Source organism: Dunckerocampus dactyliophorus, chromosome 15 (genome assembly GCF_027744805.1).
Source record: "Dunckerocampus dactyliophorus isolate RoL2022-P2 chromosome 15, RoL_Ddac_1.1, whole genome shotgun sequence".
Lineage (NCBI taxonomy): Eukaryota > Metazoa > Chordata > Actinopteri > Syngnathiformes > Syngnathidae > Dunckerocampus > Dunckerocampus dactyliophorus.
In genome coordinates this window covers 26,954,532-26,968,320 of record NC_072833.1, presented here as the reverse complement: position 1 = coordinate 26,968,320, position 13,789 = coordinate 26,954,532, and the positions used below count along the sequence as shown (strand labels likewise).

The 13,789-nt window shown below is 46.5% G+C and overlaps 1 protein-coding gene across 6 annotated transcripts in view; it reads right to left on the bottom strand.

Annotated features, from left to right (window-relative positions):
* The window catches only part of chrm2a (cholinergic receptor, muscarinic 2a), a 72,151-nt gene extending 59,195 nt beyond the window's left edge, over positions 1-12,956 (bottom strand). For all 6 annotated transcript variants that reach the window (XM_054753396.1, XM_054753393.1, XM_054753397.1 and 3 more), the window contains exon 1: positions 12,807-12,956. The gene's annotated coding sequence lies outside the window, so the exon portion shown is untranslated. The remainder of the gene's footprint in view (positions 1-12,806) is intronic.
* Between the last annotated feature and the right edge of the window lie 833 nt (positions 12,957-13,789).

Below are 13,789 nucleotides of genomic sequence, written 5' to 3'. Positions count from 1 at the left end.
AGGTATATACAAATATAGGACATTTTATATCAAATAAAATAAAAAGATATTTTGAATAAATATATAAAACGCTAAAATGCATAAACATTCATATATAAATAAAAATATATAATAATATAAATATATATATATATATATACATATATATGTATATATGATACATGCATAAAATAAAAATCTAAAAAGAGCAATATAGATACTTTGAAGTTTTTTACATAACCCTGTGAACATTCAGTACATTCATTCATAAAGAAACAAATACAAGCTTAGGATTGAGATGTCGGGCCGCACGGTGGTCTAGTGGTTAGCACGTTGTTGTCCTTGAGGTATTCTCAGGCAAATGTAAAAGCTTTAACCAGGATGAATTGTTGCGTTTTTGCATAAAATCCATTGCCAAATAAGTGCCCTAATAATCAATGAAGGACAGAAACCCCAACAAAATAAAAGACTGTATGCTTTATGATTGAACATGAAATAAGCGCGATCATAAGGAGCGAAGCCTGAAGGCGGGTGGCCAGCATGTGGCGCTCCACTGGACCAGTTCTCCTTTTCTCTGCAGAAGACATTCCCATTCCACCTCAAACACGCCGCCACCCATTCCCGCCTTCACGCCGCAGCCATTTTCCAAGGAATAATAGCGCCCACAAATCATCCCGTGTCCAGTGAGCGCTGTGAAATTGATGCGCCTTCATGGCTAAACAATGGCGACGCCTTATGAGGGCCTTCCTGATGTCGTAAGTTTACCGGCTGACAGCGGCGGCGGACAGGGAGAAAGGTGTTTTCGTTTTGCTTGTTTTGGCCGCGGCGGGACAAGCAGATGACGAGGATGGCTCCATCAATCAGCACGGTCCAGGGACACGCTGGACTTATGGCGCTTTCCGCAGCCATCACGCGTGGCTTTATCTCCCTGAAGCTGAGGGATGGACCAGAGTGGCTCCTCCTACCTGACAACCAAATTCAACAGAATGTAGAAAACACAAAAGTATTGGGACACAGGAAGTGAAAAGTGAAGAGGATGTGGAGGAAATGCATTCCCAAGCTGTGGAAGCCACGTAAGACACCATCGGTGCTCGCAAATGTCAGCAGTGCGTCTTCAAACTGGACGGGAAGCACAGCTGGTTTTTCCTGCCTTGACAGGATTGGAGTCTGGAAGACTCGTCTACGATGGCCACCGCATTCATGACTCTTTGTCTTTTCCATCAATCACTTGCAGCTTTTCGCCATTGCCTGTTGGTCCCGAAGGTAACCCCTGCGAAAAAGAAGGCTCTACAGTATCCGGGTTTCCGATGACCACTATAATCTTACAGTCCGAGGCCCCGCCTCCTTGTCCTTTTTCAGGGCAAAATGAGTAAATGTTACGTTTCCCAACTGTAAGAGTTGAGTATTGCCCCATCGGTGCTGCTAAATGTCTGCATTGTGTCTTCAAACTGTACGTCTTTTGTGCCCAGGATGGAAAAGCGTCAGTTTTTGTTGACTGGACCCACGGCCTTGATAGTACAGTAGTACATTTTTATGGGCGTGTCAATACTACCTGCAAAAAGCAGGGCTCTACAGTATCAGGGTTTCTGATGACCGCCATATTCAGAGTCCTGGCCCCCGCCTTCTTGTCATTTCCTGAGCAAAATGACTAAATGTTACTTTCCCAAGCTGTAAAAGTACAACATCGGTACTGATAAATGTCTGCATTGTGTATTTAAACCGTATAGTTTTTGTCCTGAGGATGGAAAAAACCTGTTTTTGTACCCTGACATGACACCTTTTCCAGTTGGCGGGGATTTTGTAAGAGTCCATTAAAGGGGGGGACAGGGACAAATATTCACCTATTGACTTTATGGTTCAGCCCGGCCCCACCTCAGCCCCCATTATGAGACTCCTCTTGTTTACAAAACAAAAGCGTCCCGGGTTGGGGTTGATCAGTTGATGGGGGGGTTGCATGTACCAGCACACCCACACAGACTCACAGCAAAGCACGTCAGTTTTGCAATTTTATTCTTCTTTGCGCACATGGGCGCCCCGGGGATGGTGGGGCTGTGTGAACATTGCTTGTTCTGCGTGTCGGGAGGGGCGGCTCTAACTGTGCCAACTGTGTTGTGTTTGGTCTGCAGCGATGGGAGTTTTAGTTACCGTAGTTGCCGAGGCACGGCGCAGCAAAAATATTGATTGGCCCTCCGGGAAAGCCGATGGCCAGTCCGCCCCTGGTCTGTTATGACCAGCATTTTCATGGGCTTTGGTCCCGTTAGAGTCAGATACTGAATGTAGGTCGGTGGCGTAGCTCAGGTGAAGAAAACAAGTACGAGTGATTCAACCTCAGTGCAATGGAATTGGATGTTTTTTCAATTCTCATGCATGGTAAACACGTTTGGCTGCGTGGTAGTGTCATGGTGAAAGCGAGTGAGAGTGGGTGGTCCTCGCAGACAGACAGCATCTTTGTGGCCCAACTGACTCTGACAGGCGGTGGCTGACAGGTGAGGTCACACGAGAGGAAACACCTCCTCGTGGCGTGGCGGCGGCGCCGGCGGCGTCTTTGTGTGTAAAGGAAGCTTTCACCTCCTCCTGAACGCAACCTGTCTCGGCACTGTCAGAGAGGGCTGAGGGGTCGCGGGAGGTTGGTGGGGCTCATCAACGCCGCTGACACGCAGACGGGTGAGAGAGAGAAGGTGGACTATAACTTTTAACGTCAGTCCGCCAATCAAATGAGTGCATTGTGTCTTGCGCCACCCCCTACCAGTCGGTACCCCAATGAAGGCTGCCAAAAAGAGCAACAATATGAATTGGTTCATCCGTCTTGAGTCAACATTAGCGTGGCTTTTTCGAGGACGTCGTCTTCATTCCGGCTCGGCCTGCAGAGGACCGGATGATAAGTGTGGTGATGAAGTGGGCGACGGCGCCTGAAAAATGCCAAGCGCGGCGACGGAAGGAGAAAAGAAGCCACCAAATAAATCAGCGGGCCTCAGCCGTAATTGGACGGGCTGCGGCCCTCCCGGCAGCGCGACGGCAGCCCCGTGAAAAGTGACACCGTAATTTGCAATTAACTCAGCCGAGGACGGATGGGGATTGGGTTCCCGTCGCATAAATCCGGGGGATGTGATACCTGACACAGCGGCGGCCACATTCATTATCAGCGTTTAGCTCAGGCGACATATGAAATTAGAGCTCAACTTTCATACGTGAGCAAGCCAACACGGTGACATGACGGGACTCATGTCTGTTTGCATGCGCTCCCCTTAAAAGACTTTTAAGTGACCTCCAAGACGAGCTGTAATTTGAACTTTGCCCACCCTTCTGTGCGTCCTAAAGACATAAAAACAGATCAAAAGAGGCAGCTAAGAAGGCACGCAACGGGACACACCTATTCCACCTAGAAAGCCTTCTGAAAAAAGCACCAACACTGCTCCATTTCCATCATGTGACCTGCATATTAACCAATCTACAGTGACTTCCTGGGCGGAATAGGTGCATCCCATCACGTGCATTCTTAGCCGACTACGTCAGCTGTGGTAGATGTTTCAGGGCTCTGATGGCAGTGCTTGGGGCAAAGGCCGCGACAGGGAAGAAGAGTTTGGAGTGCGTAAATGAAAGTGGCCTGCGTCCAATCAAACCACTCCACATTTGATCAGTTTGGGAGTTTGAGCAAACAGGTTGACCTTTGCGGCGCACCTGCCACTAATGAAGCTCTAATTACGAGGTTCATTAGGAGGCGCTCGCACGCCAATAAATAGAATATTAGAATTCCCCAGCGTATGAAGATTTTGATTGACAAAGTCTGACAGACCACTTTGCTATTCCGCAAAGCAATTAAGACGACTTGCTTGACCCCGGCCAAGCGAGCCGGGAAGTCGATATCGCCGCCACAGCCTCATTTGGCAACGAGCGCAGACGGCGAGCTGCTTGGTAATCCCGGTCCATCCCGCCCGCTAACAGCTTCCAATTATAGGTGACTGGGGAATGAGACCCCTCGGCTTTAGCCATGTTGGCTGCGATCGATCACGCTGGAAAACTGTGTAAAATTGGAGGAAAGTGAGACGACCTTGTCTCCCCGGTAGTCCTTGCCTGATTGACGGCGGGGAAACGCGGCTGCATAGCAATGGGATGAGACGCAACGCTTGATCAGTTTGCCTTTGGAGCACTTGGACATGTTGGGGCTGATTTTTCTACCTCTCGACATCGTTTATCAAAGGAATGGTGGAATTTTTGTAGGTTATATCAACCAGCCTTGGTACCAACCAGCAGACGCAGCTCTTAAGTCCGACCCGGCTAGCTTAGCTACACTAACAATTATTATTCGCATCACGTTGTCAACCACGTGGAATGTGATTGCTATAAAGCACAGGTGTCACACTCATGGCCCGGGCCCGCTACATCATGTTATGTGGCCCGTGAAAGCCTGGCGATAATGTAACCCTAACCTCAAAAAATCACTTCATCTTTCCTGCTAAGTGTATTCGTACTGCTTTTAAAGCAGATTATCAGCTCATGCAACACGATTGTTCTTTGCTATTAAACTTAAATACTTGAATATCTGTTTGTCACCTTGACTTGTGATTTCAAAGTAAGATATCTTTACCATAAAACATATATACTGTATGTATGCAATAATCACATGCATAGCCAGTTATACATTTATATTCATACGTCTGTGTAGGCTCTCAGTCGTACAGGAGTTGTCCATCGAGGGAAAGGCTTCTTGAGACGTCATCTGTACTTCTGTGAAGAAGGTGTCGGACGTTTCGCTCCTCATCCGAAGAGCTTCGTCAGCGAACTAATAAGTGCTGGTAGCTTAGGCCTTAAATACAGTAAGAGTGGGCGGAATTGGTGTGCCAACACCCTCCTCCTATTGGTTCCTTACACTAAGACTGGGCGGAGTAGTGGTCTAATCCTATCCTGCTATTAACACCTCCGATAAAAGGGAAGTGTCGCTCCCTGAATTGGGTATAAACGACTCTGATACTGGCTTGTTAGCATCTATTGTTCTGGCTTGGCCCTGGCTTCACCTCATTTGCATGACTAAGAGCTGTGGGTTTTGGTCTCAGTAACCTGCTGAACACAGAGTCCAAATTAAACCTCAAACCACCATTCAGGATCTTATGGCAACACAAAATTCCTACCTATTTCAAACCAGTAAATACCCTGAGACAAAAATGAGTGCATCCTAAAGACAAGGCTCCAAACCAAAAACAGAGCAATGTGGTCTATTCCATCCACTGTAAAGATGAGGAATGCAAAGAGCACTACATTGGGGAAACTAAGCAAATGCTCCAAAAAAGGCTTTATCAACATCGCAGGGACAATGCTAGTGGTCCTCAATCAGCAGTACATCTACACCTTAAAGCTACCAATCACTCGTTTGAGGGCAGCGAAGTAAAGATGTTGGCCAAAGAAAACAGATGGTTTGAAAGAGGAGTAAAGGAAGCTATTTTTGTCAAACAACAGAACCCATCATTGAACCGGAATGGTGGTTTGAGGTTTAATTTGGACCCTGTGTTCAGCAGGTTACTGAGACCAAAACCCACAGCTCTTAGTCTTGCAAATGAGGTGAAGCCAGGGCCGAGCCAGAACAATAGATGCTAACTAGCCAGTATCAGAGTCGTTCATACCCAACTCAGGGAGCTACACTTCCCTTTTATCGGAGGTGCTAATAGCAGGAGAGGATTAGACCACAACTCCTCCCAGTCTTAGTGTAACGAACCAATAGGAGGAGGGTGTTGGCACACCAATTCCGCCCACTCTTACTGTATTTAAGGCCTAGGCTACCAGCACTTGTTAGTTCGCTGACGAAGCTCTTCAGATGAGGAGCGAAACGTCCGACACCTTCTTCACAGAAGTACAGATGACGTCTCTAGAAGCCTTTCCCTCGATTTATATTCATACTGTATATCCATTCACAGTATCTTTAACCTCAAACACGAACCCCGACCCTTACCCTGACCTGTTATTGCACCGCATTGTTATGTTGCCTTATGACTTTCCTAAGTATTCACAATTGGCAAAGACTACATTTGGAAAACAGGAGGCGTACAAATGAATTGCAGCAGATGGGAAACTGATGGGGGGTAGGATTAAATAAGCGTTGCTTCTTCCTGCTCCTTTTTGGAGATGTGGACCTGTGAGCTCCACTGTGTGATGTAGTCAGGTGTAGCTTGTATGCAATGAATGAAACCATTACCGTTGCCATGAACGTTTTGATCAGCATGTACGAATGTTGCTGCATGTTGTTCATTCAGGCCCATCTGGTTTGAAGCAAGAGGGGACTAAAAACAAACAAAAAACCTCCCCGACAGCACAGATGATTTGCATCACGTCTGTGTCGGATAGAGGTCAGCTTCCTTATAGTTTGCCGTCCTTCACGGTTAGCATAATGAGGTTAAGGTCGAAGGAACATATGGAAATTGAGAGTGACCCGCCCCCATGTGGACTGGTAACGTGACCCCCTCCTTTGCCCGGGTCATCATTTCCGCAGCTTTGATGCAAATGTGCTCCCTTGGATTGGCTCCCCGGAGGTCAGCTTCTGTTGTGTTGTTATTCCAGCAGGAAGTGGATATGAGGTGGACAAGCCGCCGCCACTCCACCTTGCTTGTTTGCCTCTAATTGATGCATATGTGCCGAGACACTGCGTTTAAAAGCAGCTTGCTCGAGTCCACCTCCTGCGGATTCCCAGCACTGCGGGCTTCATCGCTCTCAAACGACACTCGTGAGCTTTGAAGAGGAATTTGAATGTTCCTGCGCTTATCAGCGGGATATTATCATGTCTTGGATGCCAGGCTGGGAAGGTGTGATGGATGACACTTTGTTTGTCATCCACTGACAGTTCGCCGTCTCTGGACTGTGTTGGGAGTCCGGTTCTCCTCAACTAACAGGCCAAGTTCTACAACTGGCCCAGATTGCATGCTGCCCCCGCCCCCTCTCGCACTGGCATTTCTTCCAAATGTCAAATCGTTGACCTGGAAGAAGTTCCACAGACCTTCTGGGCAGCCACTTGGACAACTGGAGCACAGCATCCACAGGACGGGAGCGCCGCGGGACAGGAAGCGAGTCACCCGATGCACTTACGAAGCAAACACGCCGGTGTTTATCTTGTCTGGGAATCTCATAAGCCTGCTTCCTGTGCGGCCCCGAAGGCACCTTGGAATCGGGACACGTCTCGTATTTACGGTCATCATCTGGACGCCGTCCTGCGCTTGCTTTACAGATACAACATAGACACAGTCCATAAATTGAGGCGACCCAGCGCATAAAACCCTCACGGCGCTGGAAGAAACGTACACATCTCTTCCATGAACGTGAAAAAGACAATATAGCACGGCTAAGACGGCAGAACAGAACATTCCGCCAGTAATTAAGAGCCGGGGAGGTGACGTGATTGCTGGATGAGCTGCAAGGCTGAGGAACACCTGAGGCTTTTTTTTTCCTTTTTTTTCTGCACCGGCTGCTGCTCATCCACGAGGATCCCTGGAGAATTCCTCACTACCTCTGCTGCACACTGCTGCAGATACTTTTAATAACAACAACGACACTAACACTCAGAATGGCCACTGGATCCACTTATTTGTTGCTGAATCAACAGTATGTTGATGAAATGACCAGACGGGTGTCCATTTAACAACATGTGGTTCTCCTAGCATCATGAATGCACCTCATCCACTCTCTCTACGTGATCCGCGATGGAAACGCAATTAGTTCTACGCATGTGCAGAAGCAGGGGCGTATTTAGTCATTTGGGGGCCCAAGGCAAACCACATGCTCGTACGACACTGACAAACGTCTATATAATGTATACAGAAGGTGAGCACGTCGTTTAGGTCACCTTTGTGTGTGTGAATGCATTAGCATTAGTGGAGAGTTGCGTCATCACCTCTTTTTGCCTCTCGTGCAACAAAAGGTAGAAGACGTATAAATACATTGTTGCATTGGGGGTTATGAAAACGTATAAATGCGTCTTTGGCATTGAATGAGCTAACATACTGTAGTCGACCGCTTTAGTACTCACATCAGCGTCATCTTTAGAACTGCTGCATTGCTCTCGTCGTGCGTCTACGTTTGTTGTAACTGTGAAAAGGTTTGGCAACTTTGGTAGTTTGGAGCAAATCTGTTGGTTTTCCTCTCGCCTTCTTCCTCTTCTCCGCTCCACAGGGCTAACGCTGCTTCACTTTTCTCCAAACCGATCATGAAAATTACACGTTTGGATGCAGTTTTAAGCACGACAATTAATTGTGCCGTGGTTGTGTAGTTACTCTATTTACCTCATCTTGAAATTGTAAAAATGCCATTTTGGGGCCCTGACATGCTGGGGTACCTTGATGAGGATTGAAGTATTCTCGCTTTCCCATATCCGACCCCTGGAAATGTCGGTGCAAAATAACCCGTTTGACCCGTGCAACACACCAGTGGTGCATGTTTTGCTCACATGTTTGATGCATCAAGTGCACATATTTCCTGTTGATGAAATATGCTGACAAACAGACAGGCCCATCGATTCCTGCACTACTCCTTTTTTTGTTCCAAATGCAATTACACTGTTTGTTTCACCCAGATTATCACCCCCTGGAAAGGGACAGCCCTCCCCCCCGACCATGGCTTCACCAATCAATGGCGGTCGTTGCGGCGCTTTAGTGCTACTTCATATTGTGAAGCTCCGCAATCACTCAGCATCTTGATAAGGAGCTAAAAGGGCCTCGGCAGCCATTTGTCCCGCCGTGCTGCTATCATGCAGCCTTTATGTCCACGTGAGGAGCTTTTGGCACACATTATGCATCACAAATTACATGGAGGGGGACAAAAAGGCACCAGAACGAGCGCTCCTGAGCAAATGGCTGCATTATTCTTAAGGGTGCATCCTTCCCAAAGATGGAAAAACTATTTAACTCTTGTCTCCACCGTGAATTCTAACTATTTTCAAATATAAACACTCTTGTTTAGCAGTGTGAACGATTCCCCGTGATGCTTTTTGGCATTTCCCTCCAGTGCTGAATGCAGCTCATCAATACATACAGTATGCACTCAGGCATGCACACGGACACCTACAAGTCTCACTACAGAGCGTGGCCATGGTGGAGAGTGCTTCATTTCATGCAGCTTGATTGCCATTTAGGACACACAGTATTGTAGTATTGTAGTATTTGTGTTTCCTTGTACGCACGCACACTACTAAAAACAGAGATGCACAATAACTTTTATTTCAAACCAACACCCATCATTTTGTGCTTCTCAAGACCGACTAACCGATCATGTTGTTATATCTTCTTTTTAAAATGGATATGGAAGTGTAGTTTGTGCACACGTGGAGGTAAGAAGGACTGCAACAAATGAGGATTTGTTGATGTGTCCTAATGAAATATGATGACATCACTATACGACCACATCACTACTATCAGGAGAACCAGAGTATAGAGGGGGAGGAGCCACTTGCTGTGGCCCAGCAAGGTGCACTGGATTCGGGCACACGCTCCAAGCGGCCGGTGTGACACCACGGAGGTCTCTGACAAACATTCTGCACTTTTCAAACACCACCGTGCTAAGGTTTTTTGTATACTCAATGTATGTTTTTCTCTTCATCGCAGAGCATTTGGAACAACGTCCTTCACTTTAAAGTGAATGTTTGTATTCAAGTGAGCTCAGGGGAGGTTAGGACAGGCCGTTAACGTCACAGGCAGGAGGAAAAGGGAGCGCTTGTTTTGCTCACCGTTTTTTTAAATGATCAGTTATCAGAGTTATTTTTAATGTTATCGACTTCATCGGTATGACGTCATAATTCCCTCATATCGGCCTGATAATTATCGTGCACCCCTGCTATCAGTACCTCGTAAATCTATGGAGTCAAATGCAGCCTGGAAGCCAAAGAATGTAGCATCATGAGCCAGTGTGGTGTTTCTGAGGTTCAGTATGTGGAATTCATCTTTTTATTTTCTTTCTTGTTCATTTCTCTTCATTTTTATTTTAGAATGTGGTGTTTTTGGAAAGCGGGAGGGGCTAGGGTTGTTTGGCTTCTAGTCAGCAACAAAGCAAATGGTTTTTTTTTTGCCATTTTTTGTACAATTGCTTCATGCAGCAACATGTTTTTGTTTTCTTCAATAAAGATAGCCAATAACTTTTGGGGGGGGTGATATGTTTTGCTACCAGCAAATTCCATTGCAGCTTTTCTCGTTTGTGGTGTGACACGAGGGACTTTCCACTTGTTTGTGCATCATTCTTGCGCAGTCTTCCACTTTTTAATCCTGAGAGATGAGAACTGGGGTGTCCAAACGTTTCCCCATATGGTGAAATGAAGTCTAATGGATATTTGACATTTTGTAAAGCAACCCTTAGCATAGTCATGTACTGTATATTTAAAGGGCATCTCAGCTTTGCGTTATAGAAAGCGTATTGTTGCTTTTTTAGAACTGTATTGCTCATTTTTCTATTTTTGCTGCTGTTGTTCAATTATACATACATGCACACGGTGACTTTGTTGCCATAATGTTTGGACTTTATTGAACGTCATGTCACAACTTTTTCCCCAAACAAATGTATTCTTTATTCTTTGTTTTGTTACTAATATCACTAAAATTCCTTTTTTTCCTCACAATAACACAACCTTGTGCTCTTACATTTTTTTGTTGCCATGTTATTTTTTAAAATAATAATAACTACTTTATTCTTGTAAAATCATTGCTGTTTTTTCTTTTTCTTGTTGTTAGTTTTCTTGTTTGTTGTATTTTATTTATCATAAGTTTCAGAAGGCTGATAAAAACTCAACCATGGGCTTCAAATAGCCCCCAGTCCACACTTTGGACACCTCTGGGTTAGAAGGAAGCGTTTTCAGTGTCCCACTGCAGCAGTAATGTTACACCTGTGCTGTGCTTTGATCAAAGCGTACGTGCGCTCCATTGCCTTTTAGACGTCTTTAAAGCGACAGGATGTATGGTCTGGGAGTATTTGTGTGTCTGGAGGCACAGGACGTTCCCCAAGGCTCTGGTTTCGCTCCATTCTTGTTCATGTTGGTTCAACAACATTGTCCTGCAGGCTTTGGAATAAGCCATCTACCACTTGATGCTCATTTTTATGTTTTTATGTATTTATATTTTTATGTTTGCCTTTTAATCTTGAGAGATTAACGTCCATTAACGTTACATTTATGTACTGTAAAAACTCGTGCGCTGGCTAATGCAGGCGGGGCGTAACAAAGCTCTTGTTAGGAATGGAATATGTTCCACCCCGTGCTAGATAAGAATGTTGCTGTGGTTTGTCTAAAACAGATTGGAAAAATTCTGTTCCGTGTTAGGAATGGAATATTTTCCACCCTGTGCTAGATAAGCACGTTGTCGTGCTTTGTATAAAACAGGGCAGAAAATATTCCATTCCCAAGACCCTTGCTTGGCTTAGTCGGCTTTGCACGTTAGCATGTGTTAATGTTGAGGAGACACGTGACCTCCGCAAACCTCAGACGGTCAGCACGTCTGACAAACGTAAGACGCCATGAACCACATCAGTCATTTTATGTTTTTTTTAAGCCATTTAATCACACCCCCGTCTTTATTTTCCTACTTTGTGATTGCAAAGTGATTTATGCTCCCCGAGGGACGCTCGTTCTCACTGCCAAATGTGTTTTCTATTGAAATGTAATAAGTCAGCAAACGCAGATGTTAATCCGCCCGGAGACAAATGTACTTCGGATGGAATCGCAGCAACACATGACAACCTGCTCTGATGAACACAAACCAGCGTGCTCAACACCTTTGACTTTGGCAAGTAATCCGTGCTTTATCTGGAGATGCTGCAAGACACGTGACTGGAAGCGTGTTTGCACCAAGTAAGCCTAACTTTTCCATCGTGGCAGCTCAAAGGAAGTCACATTTCCTTGCTTCCTAGACCAAATGACACATTTATGGAAGAATAATAATGTGTTCAAGCAACCTCCAATTTCTTAACACTCTGTTGATGTAACACCACCTTCGCAACATCACAAGAAACGCGTCCCTGGACGCAGAAAAGCGCCTGGATCGCCTCCAAACCGGAGCGTTGCTGTTTGCTTTCAGCTGATATCTGGCAGTGAGAAGAGAAAGGCACAGATGAAGAAGTGCAAAGCAGCTCCTTCTGCAGCACGGACACACCTTGGCAGCTCCACAAAACCACGAACTCCAACCGGCGAGGGGCTGGAAAAGCACGGATGAGCCGTTTGCAAAGCAGTCATAAAGCCATCGACACGACACAAACGCAAGGATAAATCACAAAACGCAACACCCCGAGTCTCACTTTGGCTTCTCGTCAGCATCCAAGCGTGCAAAGCTGCCCCCTTTTCCTCTGCGCCTCTTTGGACGTGCGCTTTTACGCACGGAGGGACGACGCACAAACCTGCGCACCCAAGTGACGCGCGCACCTCCGCGATGCGCTCCGTCCACCTTTCTTACATTTGAAGGCAACGTAGTTTTCCTTGAATGAAAGCCGGAGGAAGGAGTGAGCAAGCAACAGCATCCACGCATGCCTGCACCCCCCCACCAGTCACGCGTGTGGGTGATTAAGTTGGGGGTGTTTGGGGCGTTAACATGTCCAAAAATGCACTGTAATTGAATGAGTTTTGGGTTAAAGTGAAGTGATGTGAGATCCTTCAGAATAAAGTTACCTGATCGAGAGGAAGTGTGACGTTTTCAGGCCAAATCACATTTGTGACCATCTGTTGCGGTGTGCAACTCCATGCTATGTGCAAATCTTTACTTCTTTTTTTCATCTCCAAAGCCAGCACATTTCCAGTGGAGGAGTCTGAGTCCAAAGTGGGTGATTACACGTGTGGACTAAACGGACCACAGGTTCCAAGTGAGGATGAAGGCATCTCTTACCTTCTCTCATGCCGTCATGTCCTCCTCACGGCGTCACACTGATGCTGCCTCTGCTGCTGCCGGTGCTGCTGGTGGCGTCCTCCTCCTCCTCTGGTCCGCTTCATCGCGCCGTGCAGGCTGCATGCTTGTGGAGGCGAGCAGCGCCTTGCTTTGGCTGCGCACAAGAAAGTGGAGGAGGAGGATGAGGAGGAGGAGGAGGGGAGAGAGAGAGAGAGGAAGCGAGAGAGCGCGAAGGAAGGAGGGAGGGAAGGAAGGAAGGAAGGAGGGGAGGTAGTGATGACGCTCTTTATTTGTCGGTTCCGTTCATTACGACAGAGCAATGAGTGGACACTTGATTAGGTACACATTCAATGCAGAACATTCAATCAGTCTCGCTTTCTGCTTTCACTGAGCAAAATGTTTTTATGGTGCAGCTAGTTTGCATCCACCATCATGTTTACACATTTCCTTTATGGATTTCACACACGTTATGGTCTGCGTGTGAGCACCCGTATCCTCATTCAGTGGGGGTGTCACAAGATCTCGCAAGATTAAAACGTGTCAAATTCTCTCCTTCAGTGTGGTGGGCAGTAGGCCTGGGATAATCCATCCATCCATCCATATTCTATCCATAGAACGTGGGCATGAACGGAGTGAGCCCTTTCATCAGTCATACGGTCTCTTTGTCTCGGTGGGTGGAGGCCTTGAAGGTGGAAAAGCGCTATATACAACGTCAACGCTGCAGAGGGCACCGCTGTGTAAATTTTGATTGGGTCACTTCCGACATTTGGCTCCTCTCCTGAGTTTCTCCCGGACGTCAGTGCTTCTCGCCTGATCTCTAAGGCAGAGCCCAGCCTCCCTACGGAGGAAACTCTTATACCCGCCATCTTGTCCTAGACCTTAAACGAGGGGTTAGCGTATTTGTGTGTCCTCATGCATTGAATTCCTCAAGCTTGTCTCTCAGGCCCATTTGACAAGTTCACATACTTCTAAAGAACTGCAGC